The sequence below is a fragment of the Ranitomeya variabilis genome, chromosome 4 (assembly GCF_051348905.1).
Source record: "Ranitomeya variabilis isolate aRanVar5 chromosome 4, aRanVar5.hap1, whole genome shotgun sequence".
In the NCBI taxonomy this organism is placed as follows: Eukaryota; Metazoa; Chordata; class Amphibia; order Anura; family Dendrobatidae; genus Ranitomeya; species Ranitomeya variabilis.
This window is the reverse complement of record NC_135235.1, coordinates 209,874,273-209,891,625: the sequence shown is the minus strand read 5'-3', so window position 1 is coordinate 209,891,625 and position 17,353 is coordinate 209,874,273.

Genomic DNA, 17,353 nt, shown 5'->3' with positions numbered 1-17,353 from the left:
ATCTTACACCCCTGTGTCTCAGTGGAAACAGGTCAGTTTTGCATTTATCCAATTTTCAGCATCTTACACCACTATGTCTCACTGGTAGCAGCTCGATTTTGGATTCATCCACATTTAAGCACCTTACACCATTATGTCTCAGTGGAAACAGACTGATTTTGCAGTCATCCAATTTTCAGTACCTTACACCACTATGTGTCACTGGAAGCAACTCGATTTTGGATTCATCCACCTTTATGAATCTTACACCATTGTGTCTCAGTGGAAACAGGTCGATTTAGCATTTATCCAATTTTCAGAATCTCACACCACTATGTCTCATTGGAAGCAGCTCGATCTCTATTTTGGATTCATCCACGTTTAAGCACCTTACACCATTGCGTCTTAGTGGAAACAGCTTGATTTTGCAGTCATCCAATTTTCAACACTTTACACAATTGTGTCTAACTAAAAGCTAGTGTTGAGCATTCTGATACCGCAAGTATCGGGTATCGGCCTATATTTGCAGTATCGGAATTCCGATACCGAGTTCCGATATTTTCAGTATATCGGATACCGGAATCGGAAGTTCCCATAATTCAGAGCCAGAATTCAGCCAATGAGGAATGTTTAGAAGTGTGGGCACATCCTGTTCTGCATGGTAGGCATGTAAGTACTGGCATGGCTGTGATTGGCTGCTGAAATGATGTCATGATGCACTATAAAAGTCACCGCCGCCATTTTGGGCTCACTCTGCTGTGAATTCAGTTAGGGACAGGAAGCTGTGTTCTGACTGAGGGCCAGTTTAGAGACAGCAATTTGCTTTATTGTGCTTTACCCAGGCTAATTTAGCAACCGCTTGTGCTGTTCACAGCTGTCTGCAAGGTCTCTGTGTGTGTGAGTGCAGCTCACTCTGTAGTCTGTCTGCAGCCACAGCCGGTTGTAGTCAGCTCAGGGTGCGTCACTGCCTCATACTGTTCAATCCATTGTCCTTTTTTGCAATTAGTGCAGCCTGCTGCACATTTTTTCAAATATTTCCTATTAGTGGCTTTCCATCTGTATCCAGCTAGATTGTGGAAAAACACTGTATAGGATTACATAGAGGAGCTGTTATTGGCCTTGCAGCGCCGTTTATGGCTGTCTGCACAGTCTCTGTGTGAGTGCACATCGCTCTGTAGTCTGTCCGCAGCCACAGCCGGTTGTAGTCAGCTCAGGGTGCGTCACTGCCTCATACCGTTCCATTGTCCTTTTTTGCAATTAGTGCAGCCTGCTGCACATTTTTCCAAATATTTCCTATTAGTGGCTTTCCATCCGTATCCAGCTAGATTGTGGAAAAACACTATATAGGATTACATAGAGGAGCTGGTTTTGGCCTTGCAGTGCCTTTTATGGCTGTCTGCATGGTCTCTGTGTGAGTGCACATTGCTCTGTAGTCTGTCCGCAGCCACAGCCGGTTGTAGTAAGCTCAGGGTGTGTCACTGCCTCATACCGTTCCATTGTCCTTTCTTGCAATTAGTGCAGCCTGCTGCAAATTTTTTCGAATTTATCCTATTAGTGGCTTTCCATCCGTATCCTGCTAGATTTTGGAAAAACACTATATAGGATTACGTAGAGGAGCATTTTTTGGCCTTGCAGCGCCGTTTACATCTGTCTGCACGGTCTGTTTGTGAGTGCAGCTCGCTCTGTAGTCTGTTCTGCCACCACAGCCAGTTGTAGTCAGCTCAGGGTGTGTCACTGCCTCATACCGTTCCATTAACCTTTTTTGCAATTAGTCCAGCCTGCTGCACATTTTTTCAAATTTATCCTATTAGTGGCTTTCCATCCGTATCCTGCTAGATTTTGGAAAAACACTATATAGGATTACGTAGAGGAGCGTTTTTTGGCCTCGCAGCGCCGTTTACGGCTGTCTGCATGGTCTGTGTGTGAGTGCAGCTCACTCTGTAGTCTGTTCTGTGGAAAAAACAAACAGTTTATAAAGTTCACCAAACACTCCACTTTAGAGTTGTGTAGGCCACATTAGCTCATATTAAAGTCTAGTCCACACTTGATAAAATTAGTGTTCCTTATAACTGTTAGCAGCTGTTCAGGAATAAGCACACTAAGCCCTTAGTACTTTTCTGCCTATTTTTATCAGTCTACCAAGATGAAGAAGGCAGGGAGTAAGGCACATGGGCGTGGGCGTGGAGCAGGGAGAGGACGTGGGGATTCTGTGCCTGCTGCGGGCACTGGTGAATCATCATCCCCCAGTTTTAGCAGGGAACAGTCCTTCATGCGCAGCTTTGTAGTAGCTCACTGCGGGACGAACAAATTGAAGCCGTTGTCGGATGGATGGCAGGTAACGCATCGACTTCAATTAGTGCCACATCCTCTCAGGCACAGAGCACTGAAGAGCACCCATCTGTCTCTTCACCACCTGCCAAATTGACCTGGCAGTCAGAGAGCCCAGGACAGGAGCCATCTCTACTTCTGTTCTCTGAATCTCTTGGCTTGGAAAGAGGGGGCCAGCCAAGCAGCATTGGAGAAATGGAAGAGGCAGTATGCAGTGATGCCCAACAGCTTTGTCTCTCTGACTCTGAAGAGACAGGTGGGCCAGTGCCTCCGGTCAGCACACCTCAATACGTGTCTGATGATGAGACTCAGGTGCCACTTTCAGGTGCGTACTGTGCTGCCGAGAATACCCAGGAGAAGCAGTTGGTGGAAGAGGGTAGTGTAGATGATGAGGTCCTTGAGATTCCCTGAATGGCCCAAAGAGGGAGAGGGAGGGGGAAGACTGCGGAGCCTGTAGCCTCCACTTCGGCATCCGTTAGGAGAATGCCTCTTCCAAAAGCCAAAATGGGCGCTCCCAAGACTTGCAGTGCCTGGTCCTTTTTTGACACAGTTGCAGATGACATTTGCTTTATCAAATGCAAGGTGTATCATCACAAAGTCAAAAGAGGGAAAAATGTCAGCAACCTCAATACCACAAATATGTGGAAACTAGTGTTGAGCGATACCGTCCGATACTTGAAAGTATCGGTATCGGAAAGTATCGGCCGATACCGGCAAAGTATCGGATCCAATCCGATACCGATACCCGATACCAATACAAGTCAATGGGACTCAAGTATCGGACGGTATCCCTGATGGTTCCCAGGGTCTGAAGGAGAGGAAACTCTCCTTCAGGCCCTGGGATCCATATTAATGTGTAAAAGAAAGAATTAAAATAAAAAATATTGCTATACTCACCTCTCCGATGCAGCCTGCACCTTACCGAGGGAACCGGCAGCGTTGTTTGCTTAAAATTCGCGCGTTTACTTCCTTATGTGAAGTCCCGGCTTGTGATTGGTCGCGTGCCGCCCATGTGGCCGCGACGCGACCAATCACAGCAAGCCGTGACATAATTTCAGGTCCTTCAGGATTTTAAAATTACGTTCTGGCTTGTGATTGGTCGCGTCGCGGTCACATGGGCGACGCGACCAATCACAAGCCGTGATGTCACGGGAGGCTGGACACGCGCGCATTTTAAAATCGGCCGATACCCGATACTTGCGGTATCGGAATGCTCAACACTAGTGGAAACATGTGCGGACCAAGCACGCGGTGGAGTTACAAAAACACACAGAAGACCTAGGCCAACCTACAGCGGCACCTACCACCTCTTCAGCTCGTGTTGTTGCCTCTTCCTCCAGCTCGCACACAGCTGGTTTGGCTTCCTCACAGGATCACCATGGAAGAACCTCTGGCACTGTTGTCCACAGACCCAGTGTAATTCCACCCACAGCACCACGTTCCCAGTCATTCTCACACTCCCAGCCCAGTCTACAGCCATCGGTAGCACAGGCATGGGAGAAAAGGCAGCCATTCTCGGCAAACCACCCCTGAGCACAGGCTCTGAATGCTGGCATTGCAGAACTACTGTCCCTTGAAATGCTGTCATTCAGGCTGGTGGAGACTGACAGCTTCCGTAACTTGATGGCATTGGCAGTCCCATAATACAATGTGCCCAGCCGCTTTTGTTTCAGCAGGCAAGCCGTCCCTGCCCTGCACAAGCATGTGGAGGGACACATAAAACACGGGCTACTGAACGCCATCAGTAGCAAGGTCCACCTCACCACCGATGCGTGGACCAGTCACCATGGACAGAGGTGATAGGTGGAATTCCACGTTACATATGTTGGAGTGGTTGTGTGAGCAGTAGCAACTAGTAATGGAGTACCAGCTGCATCAGGCGCAAAGAAGTCGCACTGCGCGCTGTTCAGACTTCACAACCACAGAGTGGGCCACTATGAAGGACTTCTGCCAGGTTTTGCGTTCCTTCGATGATTCCATGCGGATGGCGAGTGCAGATGATGCACCAGTCAGCATGACTCTCCCCCTTATCTGCCTGCTTCAACAAACACTGCAAGCGCTAAGGGATGATGTTGTGAAAGAAGTGGAGGATGAGGAGTCACCAATTCCATCAGCTTCTGGAGAGTCAGCGCTACATGGTTCCTCACAAAGGCCTTGGCAGGGGTCACTTTGTGAGGAGGATGAGGAGGAGTCAATAAAGGAGGAAGACATTGGTCCAGAGGAGGGAGATACACAATTCTCCAATAGTCAGTGTGTAGAGCAGGCAGAGATCACGCCTCAAGCGGGGACAGCGTTTCTTGGCCAGTTGGCAGTCTGCAGCACATGGTTGATTACATGCTGCAGTGCCTGAGAAATGACTGCCGCATCGCCCATATTCTCAACACGGCTGATTATTGGGTGTACACCCTCCTAGATCCTCGCTACCGGGACAACTTACAAAGCCTCATAACACCGTTGAACCGGGAGCGTAAAATGCGGGAGTACCAAGACACACTGGTGAATTCCATCATCTTCTCCAGTCCAACTGAAAGCAGTGCTGCTAGTTCTTTACAAAGCAGCTCAGTGCTTCGAGGCAGTGGAGGAAGCTCTGCACAAAGAGGGAGCAGAAGCAGTGCCTCAGCACAAGGCAAGACCAGTATGGCCCAACTGTGGCACAGTTTTGTGTGCCCGCCACAAATGTCTACACCATCACAGGCGGCTCCAGTCAGCAGGAGGCAACGTTTCCGTCAGATGGTGACAGACTACATGTCTTGCCCTCTTACTGTACTCCCAGACAGCTCTTCCCCCTTCAAGTTTTGGGTCTCTAAGCTGGATACATGGCCAAAGCTAAGCCAGAATGCATTGCAGGTGCTGGCTTGCCCTACTGCCAGTGTATTATCGGAACGCGTCTTTAGTGCCGAAGGTGGTGTACTAACAGATGTGACTATCCTCCGATAACGTTGACCGGCTTACTTTTCTGAAAATGAACAAGGCCTGGATCTCGCAGGAATTTGCCACTCCTCATCCAGATTAAATAATTGGTTGGCTACAGTATCCAGGTCTCCTGTTGCATTCATGTTCCTACCACCTGAACTGTAATCCCTGGGCTCCAACACTGCCAGTTGATGCTCAGAAGTGCCGTCTGCACAGTCAAAACACATGACCCAGTGTTATTGGGTTTCAGTAACATCAGCTGATCCCCAGCTGTGTATCCGGCAATGTGTCCTGCGACCGCCACGCTGACACAACAACACAAATTAAAGGGAACCTGTCCCCCCCAGGCGTTTGTAACTAGAAGAGCCACCTTGTGCAGCACTAATGCTGCATTTTTACAAGGTGGCTCATTTAGTTATTCTCCTTGCACACACAGAACTAAACACTTATAAAATGTGTCCCTGTAAAACCATCCCTGAGGTGTGAATTTCCTTCGTAATGACACACAGCAACCCCCTTGGCGCTGTGCGCCGCCTCCTCAGCGTTGTTTGAATCTGTCCCAGAGCCTGCGCTGTTATGTTATCCCTTGGCCATGCACAGTTAGCGCTGCTCGTCTTCTGACATCATTTGTTGTCAGGCTGGCTGTGCCTGTGCGGCCGCCCTGCCCGATATAACGCCCCGCAGTGTCTTATTTATTCTCACTGCGGGGCTGTGATTCATGGGCATGCGCAGTGCATATCTTCGCCTCTCACTCATCTCCTTCCGCCTTCTTTAGACTGTGCGGCTTCACGGCCGTGGCATGTGAGTAGGGATCAGCTGACGCCGCACAGTCTGAAGCAGGCGTAAGAACATGAGTGAGAGGCGAAGATATTTACTGCGCAAGGCCTTGAATCCCAGCCCCGCAGTGTGAATAAATCAGAAGACACTGTAAGGCTGGGATTCATGGGCAGCACCACCGCACAGGCTGACATCAAATGCTGTCAGAAGACGGGCAGCGCTAACAGCGCATGGCCAAGGGATAACATAACAGCGCAGACTCCGGTACACAAAAAAGCAATGCTCAGGAGGCTGCGCCCAGCACCAAGGGGGTATTTTTGACAGCTGTGCTGCGTCTTATTAGGAGCCTCCATGACGGTTTCACGGTATGAGTGGCACAATTTTATAAGTGTTTCGTTCAGCGTGTGCAAGGAGCATAATTAAAAGAGCAACCATTTCCTTGTGCAGCATTACTGCTGCACAAGGTGGCTCTTCTAGTTACTAACGCCTGGGGGGGTTTAAAGGTTCACTTTCAATTTGCTCCAATTAGGCCTCAGCCTACACTCTGCTTCTCCTGATGACCCTGAGCTCTAACACCACCAGTTGGTGCTCGGAAGTGCTGTTTGCACAGAGAAAAACACTCGCTCCTGTGTTAGTGGGGTTCAGTAACGTCAGCTGTTCCCCTGCTGTGTATCCGGCAATGTGTCCTGCGACCGCCACGCTGACACTCCATCAGATGTTAAACTGCCTCGAGTGCAGGCTTTGGCCTACACTCTGCTCCTCCTGCTGACCCTGGGCTCCAACACCGCTAGTTGCTGCTCGGAAGTGCTGTTTGCACAGAGAAAAACACTCGCTCCTGTGTTAGTGGGGTTCAGTAACGTCAGCTGTTCCCCTGCTGTGTATCTGGCAATGTGTCCTGCGACCGCCACGCTGACACGCCATCAGATGTTAAACTGCCTCGAGTGCAGGCTTCGGCCTACACTCTGCTCCTCCTGCTGACCCTAGGCTCCAACACCGCTAGTTGCTGCTCGGAAGTGCTGTTTGCACAGAGAAAAACAATTGCTCCTGTGTTAGTGGGGTTCAGTAACGCCAGCTGCGCCCCTGCTGTGTTGCAGCAATAACTCTACCCTGCTCCTCCTGCTGTCCCTGGGCTCCAACACCGCTAGTTGCTGCTTGAAAGTGTCTTTGGCACAGGTACTCCCTCCTGCCCAGCCCGGTTACAGCATGCCAGCTGTTTCCAGGTAGTGTCAAGGTCACTTGGCCTCCAATACGTTGTCCTGTCGGGTTGAGGTCAGGTTAGCCGACTCCATGGTGCCTGCAGTTTAGGTGCTTCCTATGTGGGCTGCGGGAACTGGCAACCAAGGCTGGTTCGGTAGTGCCAATAGGAAAAGCTCCCCCTGTAGGACTGTGGATTTTCAGTAACCACGGCCAGCTCGCGGCCTAGTTACTTTTGTTTTTCCTGTGGACCTTCTTCTGCCTATCAGAGTTACAGCACCATTAGCTGGTTCTTACGAAGGCAATCTTGAATAGGTCCCCCTGGTTCCAGTACCGTCAGCTGGTTACAGGCAGAGCCTTTGGCTTAGGTTCCTCCTTTTGGGTATCCGAGTTCCACCAACGTCAGGTGGTCCTTGGTAGTGCTTTCTGGCATGGGTACCTCCTGCTTAGTAACCGGGTTCCAGCAACATCAGCTGGTCCTCGGTAGTTCCATTGGCGCCTGTACCTTCGGCTACCCATCCGGGTTCCAGTTCCGTCAGCTGGTTCTCGGCAGTGTCTTTTGCTCTTGTACCTTCTGCTCCCCATCCTGGTTCCAGTACCATCAGCTGATTCCGGGCAGAGCCTTTGGCTTAGGTGCCTCCTTCTGGGTATCCGAGTTCCACCAACGTCAGGTGGTCCTTGGTAGTGCTTTCTGGCACGGGTACCTCCTGCTTAGTAACCGGGTTCCAGCAACGTCAGCTGGTCCTCGGAAGTTCCATTGGCTCTTGTACCTTCAGCTACCCATCTGGGTTCCAGTTCCATCAGCTGGTTCTCGGCAGTGTCTTTAGCTCTTGTACCTTCTGCTCCCCATCCTGGTTCCAGTACCATCAGCTGGTTCCGGGCTGTTGTGAATTAGACTTTTTTGGCTCCCTCTTGTGGTCACTAGTGGTATGACTCTGGGATTGTCTTTCACTAGTTTGGCACCCACCTGGGTCGTTAGTCCAGGGGTGTTGCTATATAGACTTCCCGAATTCTCAGTCTGGTGCCTGGCATCGTTGTAATCAGTCCTTTCTGTTTGCTCCTGTCTGCTGGTCCTGGTTCTTGCAAAATTAAGCTAAGTCCTGCTTCCTTGTTTTTTGGTTATTTGCATTGCTCTTATTTTTTGTCCAGCTTGTACTAAATGTGATTACTGTTTTTGCTGGAAGCTCTAGGGGGCTGGTATTCTCCCCCCGGGCCGTTAGACGGTTCGGGGGTTCTTGAATATCCAGCGTGGAAATTTTGATAGGGTTTTTGCTGACCGTATAAGTCATCTTACTATATTCTGCTATTAGTCAGTGGGCCTCTCTTTGCTATATACCTAGTTCATTCTTACGTTTGTCTTTTCTTCTTACCTCACCGTTATTATTTGTTGGGGGCTTGTATCCAACTTTTGGGGTCTTTTCTCTGGAGGCAAGAAAGGTCTATCTTTTCCCTTCTAGGGTTAGTTAGTTCTCCGGCTGGCGCGAGACGTCTAGAACCAACGTAGGCACGTTCCCCGGCTGCTGCTATTTGTGGTGCTAGGATTAGATATACGGTCAGCCCAGTTACCACTGCCCTATGAGCTGGTTTTTTGTGTTTGCAGACTTGGTATTTATTTCTGAGACCCTCTGCCATTGGGGTCATAACAGTATGCCAGGCCAAGGTTGAATGTTTAATGCAGAAGTGGGATTATAAGAAAGGAAATTCTGAGTTTTTTTTTTTTTTTTCCCTCTCTTTCTTCCTCCCCTTTACCTCTGAGTGGCTTGAGCTTGCTGCAGACATGAATGTCCAGACTTTGATTACAAGTGTGGATCAGCTTGCTGCTCGTGTGCAGGGCATACAAGATTTTGTTACCAGTAGTCCAATGTCTGTACCTAAAATACCTATTCCTGAACTGTTCTCTGGAGATCGATTTAAGTTTAGGAATTTCAGGAATAATTGTAAATTGTTACTATCTCTGAGACCCCGTTCGTCTGGAGACTCAGCTCAGCAAGTTAAAATTGTTATCTCTTTCTTGCGGGGCGACCCTCCGGATTGGGCTTTCTCGCTAGCGCCAGGAGATCCGGCATTGGCGAATATTGATGCGTTTTTTCTGGCGCTCGGATTGCTTTACGAGGAACCCAATCTTGAAATTCAGGCAGAAAAAGCCTTGCTGGCTATTTCTCAGGGCCAGGATGAAGCTGAAGTGTATTGCCAAAAATTTCGGAAATGGTCCGTGCTTACTCAGTGGAATGAGTGTGCTCTGGCCGCAAATTTCAGAAATGGCCTTTCTGAAGCCATTAAGAATGTGATGGTGGGTTTCTCCATTCCTACAAGTCTGAATGATTCCATGGCGCTGGCCATTCAAATTAACAGGCGTTTGCGGGAGCGCAAAACTGCTAATCCTCTGGTGGTGTTTTCTGAACAAACACCTGATTTAATGCAATGTGATAGAATTCAGACTAGAAATGAACGGAAAAATCATAGACGTCAGAATGGGTTGTGTTTTTACTGTGGTGATTCTACACATGTTATATCAGCATGCTCTAAACGCCTTACAAGGGTTGTTAGCCCTGTCGCCATTGGTAATTTGCAACCTAAATTTATTTTGTCTGTGACTTTAATTTGCTCATTGTCTTCCTACCCTGTTATGGCGTTTGTGGATTCAGGTGCTGCCCTGAGTCTTATGGATCTGTCATTTGCCAAGCGCTGTGGTTTTGTTCTTGAGCCATTGGTAAATCCTATCCCTCTTAGAGGTATTGATGCTACGCCATTGGCGGAAAATAAACCGCAGTTTTGGACACAGGTAACCATGTGCATGACTCCTGAACATCGGGAGGTGATTTGTTTTCTTGTTCTGCATAAAATGCATGATTTGGTCGTTTTGGGTCTGCCATGGTTACAGACCCATAATCCAGTCTTGGATTGGAAGGCAATGTCTGTGTCAAGTTGGGGCTGTCAGAGAATTCATGGTGATTCCCCACCGGTGCCTATTGCTTCCTCTACTCCTTCGGAAGTTCCTGAGTATTTGTCTGATTATCAGGATGTATTCAGCGAGTCCAGGTCCAGTGCTCTTCCTCCTCATAGGGACTGTGACTGCGCTATAGATTTGATTCCGGGTAGTAAATTTCCTAAGAGAAGATTATTTAATTTGTCTGTACCTGAGCATACCGCAATGCGTTCGTATATCAAGGAATCTCTGGAGAAGGGGCATATCCGTCCATCCTCTTCCCCTCTTGGTGCGGGATTCTTTTTTGTGGCCAAGAAGGACGGATCTTTGAGACCTTGTATTGACTATCGGCTTCTGAATAAAATCACTGTTAAATTTCAGTATCCTTTGCCTCTGTTGTCGGACTTGTTTGCCCGGATTAAAGGTGCCAAGTGGTTCACCAAGATAGATCTTCGTGGTGCGTACAACCTTGTGCGCATTAAGCAAGGAGATGAATGGAAAACTGCATTTAATATGCCCGAAGGTCATTTTGAGTACTTGGTGATGCCTTTTGGGCTCTCTAATGCTCCTTCAGTGTTTCAGTCCTTTATGCATGATATTTTCCGGAAATATCTGGATAGATTTATGATTGTTTATCTGGATGATATTCTGTTTTTTTCTGATGATTGGGACTCGCATGTGAAGCAGGTCAGGATGGTGTTTCAGGTTTTGCGTGAGAATGCTTTGTTTGTTAAGGGCTCAAAGTGTCTCTTTGGAGTACAGAAGGTTCCCTTTTTGGGTTTTATTTTTTCCCCTTCTGCGGTGGAGATGGACCCAGTCAAGGTCCGAGCTATTCATGATTGGACTCAACCCACGTCAGTTAAGAGTCTTCAGAAGTTCTTGGGTTTTGCTAACTTCTACCGTCGTTTTATCGCTAACTTTTCTAGCGTTGTTAAACCTTTGACGGATATGACCAAGAAAGGTTCTGATGTTGCTAACTGGGCTCCTGCAGCCGTGGAAGCTTTCCAAGAGTTGAAGCGCCGGTTTACTTCGGCGCCTGTTTTGTGCCAGCCTGATGTCTCACTTCCCTTTCAGGTTGAAGTGGATGCTTCTGAGATTGGGGCAGGGGCCGTTTTGTCGCAGAGAGGCCCTGGTTGCTCTGTAATGAGACCATGTGCCTTTTTCTCTAGGAAGTTTTCGCCTGCTGAGCGGAATTATGATGTTGGCAATCGGGAGTTGTTGGCCATGAAGTGGGCATTTGAGGAGTGGCGTCATTGGCTCGAGGGTGCTAAGCATCGTGTGGTGGTCTTGACTGATCACAAAAATCTGATGTATCTCGAGTCTGCCAAACGCCTGAATCCTAGACAGGCCCGTTGGTCATTGTTTTTCTCCCGTTTTGACTTTGTGGTCTCGTATTTACCAGGTTCAAAGAATGTGAAGGCTGATGCTCTTTCAAGGAGCTTTGTGCCTGACTCTCCTGGAGTCGCAGAACCAGTTGGTATTCTTAAAGAGGGAGTAATCTTGTCAGCCATTTCTCCAGATTTGCGCCGTGTGTTGCAGAGATTTCAGGCTGGTAGACCTGACTCTTGTCCACCTGACAGACTGTTTGTTCCTGATAAGTGGACCAGCAGAGTCATTTCCGAGGTTCATTCCTCGGTGTTGGCAGGGCATCTGGGAATTTTTGGCACCAGAGATTTGGTGGCTAGGTCCTTTTGGAGGCCTTCCTTGTCACGGGATGTGCGGTCATTTGTGCAGTCCTGTGGGACTTGTGCTCGAGCTAAGCCTTGCTGTTCTCGTGCCAGCGGGTTGCTCTTGCCCTTGCCTGTCCCGAAGAGGCCTTGGACACACATTTCCATGGATTTCATTTCAGATCTTCCGGTGTCTCAAGGAATGTCTGTCATCTGGGTGGTATGTGATCGCTTTTACAAGATGGTCCATTTGGTATCTTTGCCTAAGCTGCCTTCCTCTTCCGATCTGGTTCCTTTGTTCTTTCAGAATGTGGTTCGTTTACACGGCATTCCTGAGAATATCGTGTCTGACAGAGGATCCCAGTTTGTTTCCTGATTCTGGCGATCCTTTTGTGCTAAGATAGGCATTGATTTGTCGTTTTCGTCTGCCTTTCATCCTCAGACTAATGGACAAACGGAGCGAACTAATCAGACTCTGGAGGCTTATTTGAGGTGTTTTGTTTCTGCAGATCAGGATGATTGGGTGACCTTCTTGCCGTTGGCTGAGTTTGCCCTTAATAATCGGGCTAGTTCCGCTACTTTGGTCTCGCCATTTTTCTGCAACTCTGGTTTCCATCCTCGTTTTTCCTCGGGACATGTGGAGCCTTCTGACTGTCCTGGGGTAGATTCTGTGGTGGATAGGTTGCAGCAGATTTGGAATCATGTGGTGGACAGCTTGAAGTTGTCACAGGAGAAGGCTCAGCGTTTTGCCAACCGCCGCCGCGGTGTGGGTCCCCGACTTCGTGTTGGGGATTTGGTATGGCTGTCTTCTCGATTTGTTCCTATGAAGGTCTCCTCTCCTAAATTCAAGCCTCGCTTCATCGGTCCTTACAAGATATTGGAAATCCTTAATCCTGTGTCCTTTCGCTTGGATCTTCCGGTGTCGTTTGCCATTCACAACGTGTTCCATAGGTCTTTGTTGCGGCGGTACGTTGTACCTGTGGTTCCTTCTGTTGAGCCTCCTGCTCCGGTGTTGGTTGAGGGCGAGTTGGAGTACGTGGTGGAGAAGATCTTGGATTCTCGTCTCTCCAGACGGAGGCTTCAGTATCTGGTCAAGTGGAAGGGCTATGGTCAGGAGGATAATTCCTGGGTGGTTGCCTCTGATGTGCATGCGGCCGATTTAGTTCGTGCCTTTCACGCTGCTCATCCTGATCGCCCTGGTGGTCTTGGTGAGGGTTCGGTGACCCCTCCTTAAAGGGGGGGTACTGTTGTGAATTAGACTTTTTTGGCTCCCTCTTGTGGTCACTAGAGGTATGACTCTGGGATTGTCTTTCCCTAGTTTGGCACCCACCTGGGTCGTTAGTCCAGGGGTGTTGCTATATAGACTTCCTGAATTCTCAGTCTGGTGCCTGGCATCGTTGTAATCAGTCCTTTCTGTTTGCTCCTGTCTGCTGGTCCTGGTTCTTGCAAAATTAAGCTAAGTCCTGCTTCCTTGTTTTTTGGTTATTTGCATTGCTCTTATTTTTTGTCCAGCTTGTACTAAATGTGATTACTGTTTTTGCTGGAAGCTCTAGGGGGCTGGTATTCTCCCCCCGGGCCGTTAGACGGTTCGGGGGTTCTTGAATATCCAGCGTGGAAATTTTGATAGGGTTTTTGCTGACCGTATAAGTCATCTTACTATATTCTGCTATTAGTCAGTGGGCCTCTCTTTGCTATATACCTAGTTCATTCTTACGTTTGTCTTTTCTTCTTACCTCACCGTTATTATTTGTTGGGGGCTTGTATCCAACTTTTGGGGTCTTTTCTCTGGAGGCAAGAAAGGTCTATCTTTTCCCTTCTAGGGTTAGTTAGTTCTCCGGCTGGCGCGAGACGTCTAGAACCAACGTAGGCACGTTCCCCGGCTGCTGCTATTTGTGGAGCTAGGATTAGATATACGGTCAGCCCAGTTACCACTGCCCTATGAGCTGGATTTTTGTGTTTGCAGACTTGGTATTTATTTCTGAGACCCTCTGCCATTGGGGTCATAACACCGGGCAGAGCCTTTGGCTTAGGTGCCTCCTTCTGGGTATCCGAGTTCCACCAATGTCAGGTGGTCCTTGGTAGTGCTTTCTGGCATGGGTACCTCCTGCTTTGTAACCGGGTTCCAGTACCATCAGCTGGTCCTCGGTAGTTCCATTGGCTCTTGGACCTTCGGGTAGCCATCCGGGTTCCAGTACCGTCAGCTGGTTCTCACCATTTCTTCAGCCTTCTTGTACCTTCTGCTACATTTCCAAGTTCAAGACCCTAAAGACGACGACCCTGAAGACCACCCAGAAGATGACGATGACCCTAGAGACGACGACCCTGGAGACAGAGAAGCAGAAGAACAAGAAGCTGCAGAACAAAGAGCAGAAGAACATTAAGCATAAGACTAAAAATCAGAGCAAAAGATATTATCTAAATTATAAGCAGAAGAAGACTAAGCAGTGTATGGGGGTGAGTCCGTTCTTCCTCGTGGTGCCCCTGGAAAAGCCTGCTGCTGCAGGCCTAACTGAACGCGGACAAATCCTGTTGTAACTCTTTTGTGACAGGTAGAACGGAAGATGTAATCTTCAAACTTTTATAGATAACAACTACACGAATGCCTGTCACAAATAAGAATATGATGAAGAAGTAGAATATGAAGAAGAATAATAGTTGAATAGAAAGAATATGAAGAATGTAACAAAAAAGAAAAATAGAAGATGAAGAAGATGAATAAGGTGAAGAAGAAGTTGACGTAAAAGATGCTGCTGCTGAGGATGATGAAGAAGAAAGTGTCGGAGAAGTAAAAAAGAAGGTGAAGAACATGGAAGTAGAGAAACATAAATATCTGACAAAATATAAAAAAGCTTAACATAGTCAATATCTTTGTAACTCCGAACGTCTTAAAAAAAAATTAATTCCTGCTATTCCATTTGATTGAGCTAAACCTCTATGCCTTTAATGTCTCCACCACCTCCCCCAATACATCCTACATTATTCTTAGTTGTTTTCCTTCATGAAGAATGAACCTACAAGGAAAGAAAGGGTTTTGTTTTAATTCCGAAATTTTGGTCCCATTGACTTGCATTGGTATCGGGTATCGGCGATATCCGATATTTTTTGAATATCGGCTGATCCAATCCGATACCGATACTTTTGGATATCGGAAGGTATCGCTCAACACTACTAAAAGTAGCTTGATTTTGCATTCATTACATTTTCCCATCTTACTCCGCGTCTCAATCTTTCTTATCTCCGCATTACTAATTGCTCCTCTCCTGGTCACCACCAATAGTCATGCTTAAGCCCCAGCCAAAGCTTGGTTTTCCTTCACCTTTGGCAAAGGTTTCATTCACTGCCTGAACTCTGTATCTAAATCGAATGGCCATGGTCCCACATGCGCCAGTTGCCAGTCCCTTGCTTGGACTCATCCTTCCTTCTGGACTTGGAAGTTTGGTATACATTTTAGGCTGTGAATTTAAAGGGTAATTTATATCTCAGTAAGTTATTACCTATCCACCTCATAAATGATGACTTGCTATTCGTTTGGGGTTCATAGGCTGGGACCTCCATCAATCCTAAGAATGGGGCGATAAAGTACCCTATTGAAATGTAGCTGAGCGGTGAGCACCCACCTCATTGTCTATGGGACTGGCAGAGATAGTCAAGTTCTGCTGTTAGCTATATTTTTCTGTCCCAGAGACAGTTAATTTGTTCTGCCCGATATCATGACCTCTGACCCAGCCATCCCTAACTCTATGTTTGGAATTACTTCCTTTTCCTGTTTAGTTTCAAGTTACTTCAACTCGCTCCACTGGCCAGCAGTTACTCTGCAGTCAATACGTTGGAGCCCGTTCAGCAAAGACAACTCTACTGAGTAGAACGGAAAGCCTGTACATAGAGGCAAGCATTGAGATGAGGGTTTCTTACAATTTTCAACCCATATGGAACATGTTTTTTTTTTTTGTGTTGGTTGAATTGTACTTTCGATTTCTAATTTATAAAAAGTGATTTTTTTATTTTGTTTTTTTTAACAACATGCACTGTGTTATATAGACAATTCATTTTGTTATATGCGTCAATATGATTGCAGTGGAACTAAATATTCATTCTTTAAATTAAAAAATGAAACTTTTTTTAAAATATTGACTTATTCATTTTTTGTCGGGTAACATTTTTAACGAACAGTTGTCAAACTTAGGTGCATTTCACATTTCTAACAGTCATGGTCTTAGTATGAACTGCTATGTTTGCATCGGATGCCGCCGGTGTTGAACACATTAATTTTAGGCAGGAGACCCACAGCGGCTCCAGACATATTGGTCCGTCAGATGAATAAGACCGCCATATCGACATATGGCAGGGTGATCTTCTGAATTGCTGAGAATAGTTAAGCTAAGAGTTTCGGCTTTTTGATGACCACGGTTGAGAGGGTTGCACGTGGACTTGACGTTGGTGCAAGGAGGCAGTGCAACTCTGGAGTACAGAACCATGAAGACTCCAGATGCTGACATAGAGACTTCGTCAGGGAGAACTTTCCATACATACACATTCCGATAAAGCACATCATGATTAAAAAAAAAGCTAAAAGCCTGTATTAAGGTCCTAACATAACTCGAAAGCAAAGGCAATGTGCAAAATTTACATAACACCTAGTATATGGAATAAAAGGTTTTCTATTAGTCCGGTGGAAGAATTCCTAATGATCCTCACTCTCCCTCCTTAGGAAACAAGTCACGTCCTGTAAAACCTGTGTTTGCCCAATGTAAGCAGTGATTTTAATCCAGTAATTTAATGATATTGTTTGGCCATGTTTATCCTTTTGCATCCATACCCAGAATGGAAAGCAGATGTCCGTTCCCAGAACCAAAAATTTGTTTCCAACTGAATTTAGTACATTTGTTGATTTTATTTTTAATACATTCATTTTCAATGCGTGCTTTCCAATATATATTTTAGGACTCATTTATAAAATAAATAACTAGCAACGAGTCACAATGAGACTTATTTTTTAGACTGTTGCGATAAAATATAAGGCCGATGTTTCTTAGCATCTAGTTAGCCCCTAAGGATACATTTAGACGTGACAGTTGCCGGTCGTCTACACAGTGTATGCATGGAAAATCATGTTATCGGCAGCACGTTACCGATTTACATAGGACGATGTGCTGCCGTTAACAATGCTTGCCCAGGAATGAACATTCGTATTAGTCTGATTTAGGTAAGGTCTAAATGGGCGTTTAATTATTGGGGTGTAGCTAAATGGGAGGCAGAGATAACAAGAGTATCCATGGCCTGGTGCTTGACATCGAAACATGCAGCGCCAAATATAAGAGTCACCAGATGCGTTACCCAACCTTCCTACTCCACTTGTGCTACATTACTGATGTGAAGACAGAGTAACAAATGTGGTCGCATTTCTCTCCATCTGCCCCAATCTTATGGACAGGCCCGGACTGGCTCACGGGGAAGCAGGAAAATCCTCTGGTAGGCCTCTCTCAAGGAGTGCTGATGAGTAGTGCTACTACACTTAATTCACAATTTGCTGAAAAAAGTATATTTTATTCATTAATTAAACAAGCTAGCC